This window comes from Manis javanica, chromosome 7 (assembly GCF_040802235.1).
Source record: "Manis javanica isolate MJ-LG chromosome 7, MJ_LKY, whole genome shotgun sequence".
Taxonomy (NCBI): domain Eukaryota; kingdom Metazoa; phylum Chordata; class Mammalia; order Pholidota; family Manidae; genus Manis; species Manis javanica.
In genome coordinates, this window is record NC_133162.1 from 38,558,423 (window position 1) to 38,574,981 (window position 16,559).

Consider the following 16,559-nt stretch of genomic DNA (forward strand, 5'->3'; position numbering starts at 1 on the left):
CATCCACACCCCTCCCTAGGTCTCTGCGTGCGTGCCCTGCCTCCCTCAGCCAGAGAGCACACGGGGGAGGTGCAGAGCTGGCGGTCTGAAAAGTACCTTGGGGGCAGTAGTGGGAGAGAGCCCTCCTGAGTACAGACAGGCACCAGTTGTAAGGGGTGAAAGAGCCTCAGGGAGGATACCCACATGGGCGTGGGGGTGTCAGCTAGAGCTGGGTGTGCCCCCAGTTGGCAACAGCGGGCTCCTCAAAGAGTCTCCTGTGACAATAGAAAGCGCATGTCAGGCTGTAAGGAGAGGACCAGCAGCACCCTGCAGGAGAACCCGTGTTCAGTCATCTCCTTGGGCTTCTGCCAATGACTGCACCCTCACTGGTGGTTTTTTTCAAAGCTGGTGAGGGGTTTTGTGCGACATAGGAAAAAATGTACACAGCATGTTTCTAGAGAGCAGAAGCGTTTTGCTTCTGGAGACAGTGGTTGGTTGTGCCGATTTCCCTCCATAGGCTTGGCCCATGGCCATGGCCATGGAGAAGAAATGGTGATGGCTATAGCTCTACTCCCTCTGGAGAATGTTCTGCAGAGCCTGTCCTCCCCTCCCTGCCCTGAGCCTTGTCCATTGTTCTGGCTCTTCCTCCCCAAGGGGCCTTAGAACACCAAGGCTGCTTAGTTGAGAGTGATAAGACAGTGAAAAGTGGGGCTTAGACTCTACTTTCTGGCTCCATGCACTTAAGAAGGTCTACTTCTGAAATGAAACAGCCAATTTATCTCATTGCTTCAAGCCTCTGGAAGAAACCACAGCCCAAACCAAAGAGGTATGAGGTGATTATTGAGTTAAAAGATGGCTTAGGTGATTAAAGAAATGAGGTATGGTAAAAGAAAAATCAGGAGGCTCAAAGAACTCAAGTAGTAGTTTATAGAATTATACTTACATTCTTTAGACATTCTGTAATTTCCCAAGTTCTGAGTTAATGCTGTTAAGGTGCTTAGTATAACAGTAGGTCTTTGGGTTTGTGTTAGAATGAGTGCTGCTTTTCCCATACTGATATGATTCCTAATTCAGAATTCTTTACCTGATTTATTTTTGGTTTAAAATTGCATTAAAATTAGTTTGGCTCTGTGGTCTCCCTACACCCATAAAATTGACTCATGAACTTCTTTTAGGGTAAAAGTGATATGAAGAAATGCCATGTTTTGATGTTCAGCCCCTTCCTGTGTCTTTGAATTGAGCTGTTCTGGTTCAAGACAAAGGATTAAGTCTGTTAACACACTTATCATGGTTGCTGCTTAAGCTGGCACCACGGGTGCCACCTTCCCTCACCAACCTGCAGAGAACCACAGAGCAACACAGCTGCCTTCCTGAAAACTGGCTTGGGAAGTAAGCCTCAGGACTGGTCAGATCCAGAGCTACTGGAATACATGAGAGGGCCATGAGAGGCTGGGATTGGGTAGCAGGAGGGAACACCAGTACCCACCTTTGCCTGCCTTCCTCTGTGTGTGACACATACTTATGGGGGAGCAGAGACTGGCCTCAGTGTGCAGCTGTGAGTAAAGACACTGGCACCACCGGGAGCTTCATGCCTGAGCCACACTCCCTGGGTGCAGGTGGATCTGAGAGACCGTGTGGCTGCAGTGGGCATGACATGGGTTGGGATTAGATCAACATGTGGTACTCAGAACAGCAGTTGCTGAGGAGTGCACCACCCAGTGAGAAGCCATGTGGCCTGCAGGCACTGGTCCTCAAGGCACTTAGCCTGCTGTGACCACTGGCATAGGCAACATTGGCTGGTAAACCTTCCTCTGCTCCCAGTGTATGTTCCATGGGTGCACCGTAAAATTCTCCCAGATGTGATCTTCTGCCCTGTCCTGGCATTGGACTTAATGCAAACAGAATTCAAAACACCAGATACCAGTGTATTCTCAAGAGTGAGCTCAATAGTTAAGGATTTTACTCTGGGCCTATGCGGAAGAAATAAGAAAAACACATTCAAATTCTCATCCATCAGCAGATACATATTTCTGATTAGTGACCTGTCCAGTCCTGTGCTCTGTCTACATCTTTTGTACAAAGGGATTAAAATAGCTATGACTCAGTTACAGCCCCCTGCTTTGTTCAGCACTTGGGGGGTGAGACACATTCTGGAGCCCTAGTGTCTGTGGCAGAGTTAAATTACGTGTTTCTATTTCAGGGTTTATCCATGTGTATTCATTCTCACTGATTCATGTCTGATTGAACCTGACACTGTGTAATGACTATTTTTCTTGAATTTTTACTGTCACTTGACAGAACCGTTTTTCAACCAAAACTCAAATGAGGGAAACGTGCCATATGTACAACTACAGCAGTTCATCCCTGTGGATCGTGAAACAGGGTGATTGAGATACATGTGGGCTCTAACTCCTAAAATAATTAACGTCCCTTGCCAGAAGCCCTCCTCTCACTAGCCAGACAACAGTGAGCACCCAGCTCCTCCCCTGTGTTGTAGCTCATTCAAACCCCATGAGACATGATGCACTTTCTGAAGCCTGTTCCCTAGAAGTGCCACCTGTCCAGGATCAGGTGCTTAGCTTAACTGTTCTTTGATTCATTCAACTAATAAGGGGCACTGTGTCCGAGGTACTGTTCTAGGTACTATAACCACAGCAGTAAATGAAACAGCTAACTCAGATATTAATGCATCTAAAAGAAATTTTTCAGCAGAAGAGGTGGAGCAAAGAGGTTCTAGATCAAACCTGGCAAAAATGTGCCCAGCACAGTCCAGGGTCAGAGTTGCAGAATGAAGGGCCTAGCTCTTGTGGGCAGGCTCGGTACATCAGGTCTCACAGGGGCAAAGAGAGAGGTCCCTCTGAGCCAGTGTGGTCCTCTGGTTCCAACCCTATGGGGCCCTCCACGCCCCTAATTTGGCCTCCTTCCCTTGGGTTTAGATTCTGGAGGGTGGGCCCCAAGCAGAAGACACAAGCCTGCTGGAAGTTGCTGGGGAAGGATACTAACCATCCTTTCCTACCCTCAACATATGGTCTTAGGAAGTGAGCATTTAAGTCCATGAATAGTTGTTAAGCTTCTGCTCTGTGCCAGGTGGTGTGCTGGGCCCTCAGAGAAAGTCCCTGCTTGCATAGGGCTTACCATCTGATGGGGTCCTCTTGTGGTTAAGAGTCTGGGTTCTATGATCACATGGTCAGAATTCAAATCCCAATTTCCCCTTTCTATCTGGTGATCTGAAACTAATGACTTAACCTCTGCCTTACTCATTTATGCGGTAGGAATGCTTATTAGTGGTACCAAACTCATAGGGTCATTGTAAGGTTTCAACATAATTATGCATATGAGATCTTAGGACAGTGCCTGGCCCAATACACACTCAAGTGTGTTTGCAATTATGGTGGCTCTCGCTGTTTTTACCAAAAAACATGGTCTGTGAATTCACAACTAAAACCCAATCCTCTGGCCCTTTTTAATTCACCCAGATGGAGTTGTCCTTGTGGCTTTGGGTATTGGACCTCCTTAGACATAATTCCTGTCCCACTGTGTGCTCAGTAGGTAGACCCCAGGAAGTAATCCACACCAAGGGGGAAGAATGCTAGAGGAGGGAACTGACGTTTGGCAGCCTTCAAGGCTGAGGGCTTGAACATTTCAGTTTGGGCTATTAAGTAAATGTGATCTCATTTAAAAATTGTGGATAATCAAGAATGGACTAATGGACTAACAGTTACCAAAGGAAAGGGGACTGGGAAGGATGGGTGGGAAGGGAGGGATATGGGGGAGGAAGAAAGGAGGTATTACAATTAGCATGTATAATGTGGGGGTAGGCACGGGGAGGGCTGTGCAACACAGAAGACAAGTAGTGATTCTACAACATCTTACTATGCTGATGGACAGTGATGGTAATGGGGGTTGTGGGGGGGACTTGGTGAAGGGGGGAACCTAGTAAACCTAATGTTCCTCATGTAACTGTAGATTAATGATGCCAAAATAAAAAAAAATTGTGGGTAATAAGACCAAAGTAAGTCAGGGATTTTTTTATAGAGAAATAATGGATATTGGGATGTTTGTTTATGTAAGTTTATTAGAGTGCCCCATGAGGTGGAACTCTTTTTTTTTCTCTTTAAATGAGAGGTTGCCATTTAAAAGTCATCATCAGCAAATAAATATATTAGACTTAATAATGGTTGCCTCTGGGGATAGAAACTAGATGACTGAAGGATAGAGGAAGGAGGTGACTGGTTCTTCACTGTATTGTACCTTTCTAATTTTGTGCATTCTGAAGGTATTGTCATTTTTTAAATCAATATCTGATGAAAAGAAGTTAAGTCATCTTGGAGCAGATTTTGTTCATGTAAGTGCATGGGCATTCTGTTCTGAAAGTCGTTGAGTGGTCCCTTCAGTTATATAAACAAAGCGAGTAGGCACCAGATATTCAAGAGGAATAATATTGTTACCTTACCAGGTTAAGGTGCCAAAAAATCTATTAAGATTTTCTTTTCTGACGAAAAGACCATAGCGGTCATTCTGGAGCTGATATGCAGTTTTACTAAGCTGTCAGGAACCCAGGTCCCTCTGAGCCTTCCTTGCCACCAGCCCTAGGTCATGGCTGTGTCCCCATTCCTGGGGTTTAAGGTGACCGACCGCCTAAACTCCAGGCACTATAGCCAGAAGAAAGAAGGAAAGAGGTGCAGCACTTGACTTGAAGGAAAGTTCCCAAACGTTACTCGATGTTTCTGTTTACATCCCCTCAGCCAGAACTAGCCAAACCCAGTTCCAAGGGAGACTGGAAAATACCATTTGGGTTCTATGGCCATTTCCTAGCTAAAAGTAGGGGCTTCTGTTAGCAAAAAAAAAAAAAAAAAAACAGAAACGGAAGTGAAGAGCAATCCTGTCTCTGCCTCGGGTGTGCCAGGACTTTTTTTTTTCTTTTTTTGCCTTGAGAAAGGTAAAAATATCCCCCTAACCCCTTGGAACTTCAATGTTGCTGGGATGGGTGGACACAAGGAACTTCTTCAGCAGTCTGACCTCCTTCGTTTTCCATCTCCATTTCTTGCAAATTCTATCAGTGAGTTTGGGGTTTTGTTTTTTTAATAAACTGACATTAACTTAGATCACATTCCCTTAGCAGGCTGTTCAGAATGTTTCTGGGCTGATGGAAATGTAACTGTCAAACATTCATTCAATACATAACACTGATTTTTGCTCACCTACAATGTCCTACCCCAGTACCAGTTGCTGGGTAGAGAGTGGTAAACGGTTTTCCGTGGCCCCTTGTGAAATGAATGTAGTCATAGCACTGCCCAACAGAAATACAGTACAAGCCACATACTTAGTTTTAAGTTTTCTACTATCCACATTTTTTTTTAAATGGTGAACTTAATTTTAACTATGTGTTTTCTTTAACTCAGCATACCCAAAATATTTCAGTTTGTAATCAATATAAAAATCATGATGAGATATTTTCTACTCTTCATACTAAGTTTTCAAAATCCAGGGCATGTTTTACACTTAACAGCACATCTCAAATTTCAAATGCTCAGTAGCCACATGTGGCTAGTGGCCATTGTATTCATATTGGAAAGCACAAATTAGTAGGAGAGACATAGTAATTACAAACTATGCTAAGAGCCAAGGGAGAGATGGCTACAGTGACAGAGAAGAGAAGAACGGAGAGACCTGCTTCGGACGCACAGCCTGAGACGGTCTGTGAGGGGTGACAAGGCTGTCACCTGAAGGGTGAGAAGAACAAGGGGAAAGGTGTTTCAGGCAGAAGACTAGTGCACAGGAAGCCCTGTGGAAGGGGAAAGCCAGACCCTTCACAGGCTGAGAGCCACCAGCAGTAGTCCAGTCACATCCTCTCCAGAAACTGCACTGGTATCGGTGAGAGCACAGGCCCCAAAGAGTGCCCCTGAGCCCCTGCGCCTCCTGAAGCTGGTGGCCTCTCGGCCCCTCCACCCACTGTCCAAGGACCTTTCCAGGGAACACCTCTTGGGACTTAAACTGGCCAGAAGTCATTTTCTGTTGCTTCTTAACCTGGACCCAAACCCAAGGCCTATCCGAAGGTGGATAATTCACACTGAGAAAAGGCAGAGGGGGCCTAGTGTAGAAAGTCCCAAGCCTCCTACCAGTACACATTCTGTGGGCCTGTAATCTCAAGCTTCTCCATTTCCTGGAGGACGTAGTGCCACCAGGGGTTAAAAGAATCGTGGCCCTGCACCCTTCAATCTGCTCCACTGAAGAACAGGCCTGACCAACACCACATGTAAGTCAGGAAGCATATTGTAACCACCTGAGGTTGACATCAGAAATAAACCAGATGCTCCAGAGAGACTGCACCCGTCTCCCAGGTGCCCGAGACAAGCTATTCAGCCGCTGTAAGACAGTGCTCAGGGTAGGAATGAATTTGCAGACTTAACAATAAATTCATTACCTGGCAGAAATGGGCCTGGACTAGACCATCCTCAAGTCCCAGTCATCACTGCCTGCCAGCATTGCCGTGGGCATGCCTCCTCCCTCCTTTGGCCTCAGTTTCCCCATTTGTAAAATGGAGATGACACTCTCAGCCATGTGTGTCTGCTTCAGTGTGCCTTATGAGGCATCCAGGAAGCTGGAAGACCAACTTGCTTAGTGGTACCGCCAGAACATGTGGAAGGAGCTGCTCTGCACCCTCTCCCCTTCGGGAATTGTCCCAAGACAACTGTCCCCAAAGGTGAGCCCTATGACTGCATCAAGGGTCCCAAGCCCTTGTGGCAGTGTGCGTCACAGCTTATCCTGGCATTCCCTAGCCCCCTTCCCTAACACACCGCCAGCTAGCCTATGTATTTTAATTGTTTATTTTGCTGTGTCTCCCCGATAGAATATAAACTCCATGAGGACTGGTACTTTGGTTTTATTCCTCAGTGCTTAGCACAGTACCTAGCATGCAGACGATGCTCTAAAAATATTGGTTGAATGAATGGAGACATGGACTCCATCTTAAATTCCCTCTTGGCACTTAGCATCAAGAACTGGGGGCCTTGGAGCCCAGCAGGCCTAAATCTGAATCCCTGCTCACTCACTTTCCAACTTCCTCACAGCTGCCCCTCATTCTGAGCCCACAGTGCTCTTAACGGGTATCCTCACGGCAGGATCTCTCTATTCAGAGACTACACAAGCCTGACAGTTTCCTGTCCTCACACCACTTCTTGGAAGGCTTAATTCTATCTTTACCCAGAGTGGGCCTCTCCCACCACTAGAACCAAGGGCAATAGGCCCTGACCACCACCTCCCCCACTCCTCCCATTTCTGCCTGCAGGCCTGGTCCCCAACCCTGGCCCCACATAAGAGCCAGAGCCAAACACTTCTAGCATATACCACCGTGGGTGATTTATTTAAGGGTCTCCAAATAATCACTTAAGTGTCACCATAGCAACCTGAAGAGTTGCCATGGAGAGTGGAGCAGGAGACGTCCCCATGGAGACCCCTGGGAGACTCTAGGAAATCATTACCAGGTGGATGGGGCTTAGGAAGGGGGAGCTGGACAAATAAGGGAGCCCCACAGTTCTGTGTAGTGGCAGGAGAAGGGGGGTGAACGGGCAGAGAAGGAAAGACCAACTTAGAAAGGCAGGCAAGTTAATGATCTCCATCAACTCTAGGGTCCCATGCGACAAATAACTTCTGTTGTACTCACAGAATGTATCTGAAGGGGAAGAAAGGAAACTAATAATAGAGGTGGCCCCTGAGAAGGGGGTGGAGGAAAGAGACTTATTCTTTACTGTATGCTCTTTGGTGTACTGTTTGTTGAGTTTCTTTTGTCATAGGCATGTAAATATTAAATATTCCAAAGTTGGAATTAAATCACTTATTTACAGAGCATTTACTATGCCAACAATTTTATATCCTCAAAACACCTCTGTACGGTTAGATTAGCTATTGTGCCCATTACACAGATGGAGAAACTGGTTCCGAAAGGGGCCCATAGTCATACAGATCAATGGGAATCAAACCCAGGGTTCTCAAGCACCCCTTAGCAAGTCTGGGCTCTCCAACTGGCTGTGGACATGCTGAAAAACTTTAGGTAACCACCACCCCTCTGGACCTCAGTTTCCTCACCTGGACTGGCTGAAGGCAAAAGTCCTGTTGGCTCTGAGGTCCTGTAACTGTGGCTGTTTAGAATTCCTGAGAGCTTCTGTCACACCTCCTCTCTGCTTTTTTCTCCTCTCTAATCCCCATCCACAGTGTACACCTTCAGGGTTCTAAAGGAAACAGAATTCGGAATGTCAAGCTAGAAGGACCTTTAAAGAACCTCTAGATTCTTGTCTTAGCAGAGGAGGAGGGTGTGGCTCAAGAGAAGGAAGGTGAACCACCAGGGAAGTGCAAACCAGAACCGTGAGATACCACCACACACCCATTAGGGTGGCTATAATCAAAAGACCAACGAAATTGGAACTTTCATACACACTCGTAAAATAGTTGAGCTGTGTCTTAGCTCAGGCTGGTACAACAAAACCTCACAGACAAGGTGGCTGAAACAATAGAGATTTCTTTCACAGTTCTGGACACTGGCAAGTCCAAGAACAAGGTGCTAGCATATTCAGTTCTTCATGCGGGCCCTCTTCCTGACTTGCAGACTGCCGGCTCCCTGCTGTATCCTCACTTGGCAGAGAGAGAAAGCTCTGGTGTCTCATCCTCTTGTACAGGCACCAATCCCATCAGGGGGGCCTGCCCACATGACCTCAAAGGCCCCGCCTCCCAGTACCATCACATGGCAGGTTAGGCTTCAACGTGAGTGTGGGGTGGACACAGACATTCAGTGCATGACAAGTCACTTTGGAAAACAGTCTGGAAGTTGCTCAGAAGATTTTAAACATAGATTTATCACATGACCCAGCAATTTCTCTCCTAGTTATACCCCCAAGAGAATCAAACCATCTGCTAATACAAAACCTTGTACAGGAATGTTCATAGCAGCATTGTCCGTAACAGCCAAAAAATGGAAACAATCCATATGTCCATCAGTGGATGAATGGATAAATAAATGTGGTACATCCATACTATGGAATATAATTTGGCCATAAAAAGGAATGAAGTACTGACACGTGCTACAATGTGGATGATCTGTGAGAATATGTCAAGTGAAAGAAGCCATTTACAAAGGACCACACAGGACCATGTAGTAAATGAGGCTATTTATATGAATGTCCATAATAGGGTAACCTATAAAGACAGAAAGTAGATTAGTGGTTGCCTACGGCTGGGGGCATGGGGCGATTGGGTGGTGACTGCTAATGGGTATGCATTTCCTTTTTGTAGTGACAGCAATATTCTAAAATTGATTGTGGTGATAGATGCATGACTGAATATTCTAAGAAACTACTGAATTGTATACTTTAAATGGTTAAATTGTATGGCATGTGAATGATATTTTAATAAAGCTGTTTTAAAAGAGTGAGAGGTAAAGTGCTAACCCAAGGTCACACAACCACTAGTGGCTGCTCTGGGGTCCCTCCTCCCCACCAGCTCCCTCTTACCCCTGCTCTCTTTAAAGGGGGCTAGCAGATACTTGACACACCCATGTTCACAGCAGCTTTATTCACAACAGCCATAAGGTGGAAGCAACCCAAGTGTCCATTAATGGAAGAATGGATAAACAAAATGATGGTCTATACATACAGTGGAATATTATTCAGCCTTAAAAAGGAAGGAAATTCTGACACAGGCTATCACACAAATGAACCTTGAGAACATTATGCCAAGTGAAATAAGCCAGTCACAAAAAGACAAATATTGTATGATTCCATTTACATGAGGTTCCTACAGTAGTCAAACCCATACAGAGAGTGGAATGATTGTTGCCAGGGCCTAATGGGAGGGGAGATTGGGATATTGTTTAATGGACACAGAGTTTCAGTTTTACAAAATAAAAAGTTCTGGAGACTGGTTGTACAATAATACTGAATGCCACTAAACTGTACGCTTAAAATGGTTTAAATGTTAAATTTTATGTTAGGTATCTTATACGACAACTTTTTTATTTAAAAAGGCACAGCCAACTCCTGCTTTCCAACAAATCCACACACCTGGGAGTAATTACTGTTGCCCTCTTATGGAAAAACTGCTGAAGGCGGTGGGAAGCAATCTTTACAGTGTTTCTCCCCTAGTAACATGGTGACACTCGTTTGGACTCCCTTGGCACTGGCTGAGGCTAAGCAGTCAGTGCCATTGAGGCGGAACACTTTGGTCCCCTGCCCACACCAGCTATAATTTAATTACATACACACAAACATGTATATATGCACATTTACTAATGTATGACAGGAGAAAATGCTATCGCTTTAATTTGTAATTTTTTTTGTTTTCTCCTAAGGTTCAACTTCTGCCGACTCTGTTTTCATTTTCACAAGTGGCCTGTTCCTCACTACAAGAGCAGCCAGGAGAGCAGGTGTGCTCCCCCTGTGTCCCATGCCATGGGCATTATGAACATCACTGCCATTTTTGATAACTTGCTTCATCTTTGGTATCAAGTGTATGAATTAGAGGTTCTGGTCACAAGAAACCAAACCCAGCTAATGATGCAGAGAAGTTTTGTTTTTAGAAACCTAACAGGCAGCTTGCAGAATCAGTACGAAGGCTGGAAACCCACGATGAGAAAAACGGGCCAAAGCCAAGGGTAAATGGCAGCAGAGAACCATTGGCTCACAATCCCTGGCATGCTCTGGATGGGCCCCGGGGCACCATGCTAGTGGGCCTGGGGCTGCCTTAGGCCCCACTGACAAAATTAGACTCCCCATTCTCCCTCTGCAGGACCTTCCAGCTGGTCACACTGGCCACCAGGGACCAGGGCACAAAGATAGTAAGGGTCTATCATTCATTCCTGTTCTGGGGAATGGGAAGCAAGGAAAGACTTTCACTCAATAGAGGAAGGCAGGGGTTAGGTGCTGGGCTATCCAAAAGATCTTGCCCATGAAGTACTTAATGGGGTACAAAAAATACCTCTTCATGCCCCAAAAAATAATGATCAACGACCATCATTAGGGGTTTTGCTTTGTAGCATGCACCCTGCTGAATATATCAAATGCTATGTCATTAACCCTTAAAAACATCCTCTGACTTTGCTATTACTCTCCCTGCTTGTAAATGAGAAAACCAAGGGCCAAAATGGTCTGACTTTCCCAGGGCACACAGTAATGTCAGAACTGAAAAACCTAGCTTCATCAGACTCTGATATCACTAGGCTCTCCAAGTGTTTGATGTAAAAATCACAACACCTGCCTCTCCAGGAGTGGCCAGAAGCCACCCAGTGAGCAAGTAGCTTCTTGCTTGAGATGCATTCTAGCAGGATCTTCGGATGTACTTAAAGAGCACAGGAGCGCTCTGGACACAAGAGCTCCCCACCTCATCGCCATATGGAAGACTGGCAGGGGCTTTTCTGCATGTTCTCTGGTTTAACCAGCATGTGAAGAAAAGGTATAAAGTGTGTATTTAAGATATTTTTTAAACATATGTTTCCAGATATGATGGAGTAGTTGGAATCACATTTCTCTTTCCCTGACACCTGTGTGAGCAGCTATAGAGACTGGAGGAAATATATTAAACAACTCCACCTACAAGAGACATCAACAAGTACAGGGCTATGATCAAGAAGAGAACAGTTACTCATGATTCACCCTGAGGACACTTTCTAAACTGTGGGAAGTAATTCCCAGGAGAGAATGGCAGCTTCACTGGGTGGGAAAAACAGATTGAGTGCAAGGCTGCCAAGGCAGCTGGGATTGGTGTGTGTGTCCTGGGGGAGGCAAGAGGGGGAAAGAGATGCAGAGAAGGAGCCCCAAAAATCTACACGAAAGCTTTTGGAGGTGATGGAATGTGGTGATGGTTACAAGCTTGTTTGCATTTGTCAAAAGCTATTAGTTTTACTCTTAAAATGAGTGAATTTTACTGTAGGTAAATCAATATATTGTATTTTAAAACAGCAAAGTTGATTATTCAAAAATTCCCCTTGAGGCTTGGCTGGATCCTAAACTACCCATGCATAGGGCAAGACTCTGGGAACAGAGCAGTGGACAGCCTCTGCAGTTAGACAGCTGAGTCTAGGTTTCAGAGGCTGCCTGGTGCTGGAAGCACTGGGGCAGACCCCTTGGCGCAGACCTCAGGCTAGCCATCCACCAACACAAGGAGTCAGGCCTTAGGAAGGGGAATGGAGATGAAAATACAACTACACGATTTTGGAAGCTGGAAAACGAATGAATGGCAATTAACTTAGCAGATCCAAGACAGCTGGATCCTCAATTGGCCCAGGTAGAAGCGAAAAGCAACAAGATTTACTACTTGCTATCTCCAAAAGGCTCAGGAATTGATGGCGCCAGAATTAGGGGTGAAGGTAGGGCCAAGAACAAGAGAACTGTTTGAAAATTTAAGAACACCCCAAATGCACTCTCATAGTCTACCATCTGGACAATTAGTGTAAGACTAAGTTTATTCTCAGGAGAAAGTAAACCAGAGGATCTCTAGTTTAGGGGATACTGGACTAAGTTAATAACAGGCTCTGTCCTTAACATTTGCAGTTAAGCAAATATTCATATACACAGTGTAGAGCCCAAGCCTACTTCAGTCATTCATTTCCCAGGATGCTAACTCCAGCTGGCCGATATAATTTGGGGAATCTGACTAGCCCAAGAAAAAGACCTAAGGATGCTGACATCAGAGGTTCACCCATGGAACAGCTTAGCCATATTATCCTGCAGGAAAGTACGCAGTCAGAAATCTCCCGCCTATGTGCTCAGTTTTCAGTTGACTTTTTAGCGGCTCCACTCAGAAAGCCAACATCATCAGACATCTGATGGGAGCTTCTACCATGAAAAGCAGAGACTAAAATAAACACAGGAAAAAAATTAGAGAAAATGGTTTATGCAAGGAGAAGAGAAATTTTTAAAATAAAAAAAAACTTATTAATATCTTTAGAGATTTTTTAAAATATAACACATCCTAAAACAAAAGCACAATACACATATAAATCAAGTATAAAAATCAAACGAATATTCATATTTGACCTGATTGTTTATAGTTCATAATGCGTGATCAAAACCGAAAGTTTCTGTGATGAATGCCCTTGTACTGTTCACCATGTAAGAATTTATTCACTATGTAAGAATTCGTTCACCATGTAAGAGCTTGTTTGTTATGCTTCAGAAGATTGGAGACTGATGAGAATTAGGCTTGAGATGGATTAATGATTGTGCATTGAGCATTGACCCCCCTATACAGAATTTTATTGTTGTTAACAACCATTTGATCAATAAATATGAGAGATGCCCTCTCAAAAAAAAAATATTTCTGATGAGAAGATGACAATGATGATGGTAATAGCTTCTCATTAAAGTCATTATGAAAACCAAAAAAAAAAAAAAAGCACAATACTACCAAATATACATACACATATATAGAAATATTTTATATAGATATTATATACATGTACATATAAACCTAAAGCAAGAACACAATGTTACTGCTTTTTAAAAAGGAAACATTCAATGGGCAAAAGGAATTAATAAAAATCTAAAATATCAGAAATAAAAAAAATTGAAGAATTGGAAGGAAGCTAAAGTTGAGGAAATTTCCCCAAAAATAGTACAGACACAAACATGGAGAATTGGAGTGAGTAGATATGAGGACCAGGAAGGGTGAGGGGATGGGTGAAGCAGGCAAGACAATAGTGCCTAAAACTGAAACATCATGATGTAGTAACAAAATGACATTATTTAGGAAATTGTAGTAAATGCTAAAAAAATGAGCCAAAATAATTGAAGAGGTATATCTCTGATGAGGGAGACGGCTCTTTTTCATAAGCCTGCACCATTTGACTCCTTGGGCTACTGAATGAGTAACTAATAAAAATTAAAACTTTCCCCTGATTCCTATCTTGGAATACACAAGCTGAGGCAGGCAGACACAGGAAACAATGCTGCGAAGATGCAAAGAATCCAGGATCCTAAATGTAATCAGGGAAATAAAACATACATACAGGTAAAAGGCACAACAGTGGTCCTTCAAAAAATAGGCTGATCTAGGAAACTGGTGCACAGCACATAACCTTTGAACTTGACCTTCAGGCTGCAGCTGTGTTCTCCAGCGAAGGTGGCATGGGATGGAATTCCCTGGAATGCAAAGCAGATATGGCTCTCCACCCTTGCCTCTGCAACTTTCCCTCCTCCACCAGCCCCTGCTCCGTCTCCTCACCGCCCGCGGACAACCCTGGCTTTACTTTTATCCCCACACCCCACCTCTCACATCCTCTATTTCTAGTCATGGCCATGTTTGTAATATCTGGGCAGTCAGCTCAGTGACCCACCTCACAGCTTCACTAGACATTCCACGCCCAAACAGTGGTGCCGAGAGTAAAGCTGCAGAGAAAAGGAAGGTATTAAGAAGAATTAAGGTGAGGAAGTGACTCAGCCTAGCATAAGCCTGCAGGCATCCAGAGGAGTTCTCATGTGGCAGTGGCTGCTCCCTTCAGCTTTCAAATCAGCCTGGAAGTATTACTGAAATGTGACTCGCACTGCCCCACGGAGCACTGAAGTGGGAGGGGGGTGCTGGCTAGGCTCCAGAAGCCAGTAGCATCCCTAGTGAGCTGGGGGGCCTTGGGGCCTTGGGGTTTGCATGCCAGTTGCATCTTTTTCCTAGATTTGTTTGCCTTGGGCAGGGTAGAGCCAGGTTGGAGAGGTGACTCTAAAGGGGCTGCCTCCCCTTCCCTGCCCAAAGCTGCTCACCAAGGGGACCAAGGGTGGGCCTTTGGGCCTGGCAGACAGAAACAAACCCCTTGGGGCTCAAAGGAAAGCCTCTGTTCTCTAGCAAGTGTGCAGTCTTAGAGTCAAACAATTCAAATTCAGGCTCTTGACCTTAGACAAGACACCAGCCTATCAAGAGACTATTTCCTCATCAAACCAACTCTGGGAAACAAAACTATCTCATCCATTTATGGTCAAATCCATTCATTCATTTGCTCCATAAACAGCTAATATACCAGGGCCTGTGCTCATTTAGAAGAATTTTACAAAGTAAGCCACCTTACATCCATCAGGATGAGTATTATTTAAAAAAACAACAGTAAGTGACAAATGTTGGCCAAGATGTGATCCAGCAATTCCACTTTTGGATTTATAACCAAATGCAGGGTCCTTCAGGGTCTCCAAGATACATTTGTATGCCCCGGTTCATAGCAGCAGTATTCACAACAGCTAAAATTTGGAAACAATCCAAGTGTCCATTGATGGATGAATTGCTAAACAAAATGTGGTATATACATACTATGGGATATTATTTAGCCTTAAAAGGAAGGGAATTCTGACACATGCTACAACATGAATGAACTTTGAGGACATTTTGCTAAGTGAGATAAGCCAGACACAAAAAGACAAATACTGTATGATTCCACTTACAAGAGGTAGTCAAATATACCTAAAGTAGTCAAATTCATAGAAACAGAAAATAGAATGGTGGTTGCCAGGGACTATGGGGAGGGAGAATGGGGAATTGTTTTTTAATGGATACAGGGTTTCAGTTCTGCAAAGATGAAAATGAGTTCTGGAGACAGGTGGCATGACAATGGGAGTATATTTAGCACTGTTGAACTGTACACTTAAATATGGCTAAAGGAGTAAATTTTATGAATATTTAAATGCACATTTAGCACAATTAATAAGAATTAAACAGATTTTTCTTTAAAGAAACACAGTTCCTTCCACCAGCATACCCAGCTGTGGTTGAGCAGAGACAGGAAAACAGCCATACAACACAATCTATGGCGGGTAAGAGGCGTCCATTGACAACCTGCTGAATCTTTGTTGGAAAGTGCAATGAGCAAGAATGAACACAGCGCGGGGGAGCACAGAAGGGGAAGCATTTCATTTTGCTCAGGTGTGGGGGTGACGGTGGGTTATAGAGGAAAGGACAGTTGAGCTGCACTCTTGGAGGTGAGCAGGGTTGGACCTGACTACAGAATTCTGGGGATCACACCAGTTTTAAACTTTGGGAAAACTCCCTGACCTCTTTCAACCTTGGTTTCCTAATCTATAAAATGGCGAAAATGCCCACATTGTAAGGGTGCAGTGAGGATTAAATGAGAGAATGTATGTCAATAACCTAAGACCGGACCTGGCCCATACTACACACTCACTTAACGGTAACTTCCGGTGTCCGCATCATCATTTATCATTATTATATTTTGGTCCGTGTTGGGCAATGGTTGTAGTTAAAGATAGGGTAGGTCAGGGTCAAATTACAAAGGGCCTTGGACAGCCAAGAATTTAGTCATATTGTTCTAACAGGTAGGAGCCTTGAAAGACTTTTGAGGTAGAGAAGCTCTGGTATATTAGAATTGGATTTGCTTGCACTTGAGTTTGTATGTTTATCTAGGCTGGATGGGCTTCTAGGCTCATCCCATTTGTGTTTCACTGCCACATTTACATATCAAAGGGGATTTAAGTACCAGTTCTTTAGGAGAGACCTAGGAGAAAGGCCCTAGCCTTAAAAAATCTAGAGGACCCAGAGAGGGGGAAGACAAGACTACAATGGGGGAAGAAAACTGACTTTAAAACTGACCATGTGGGTAC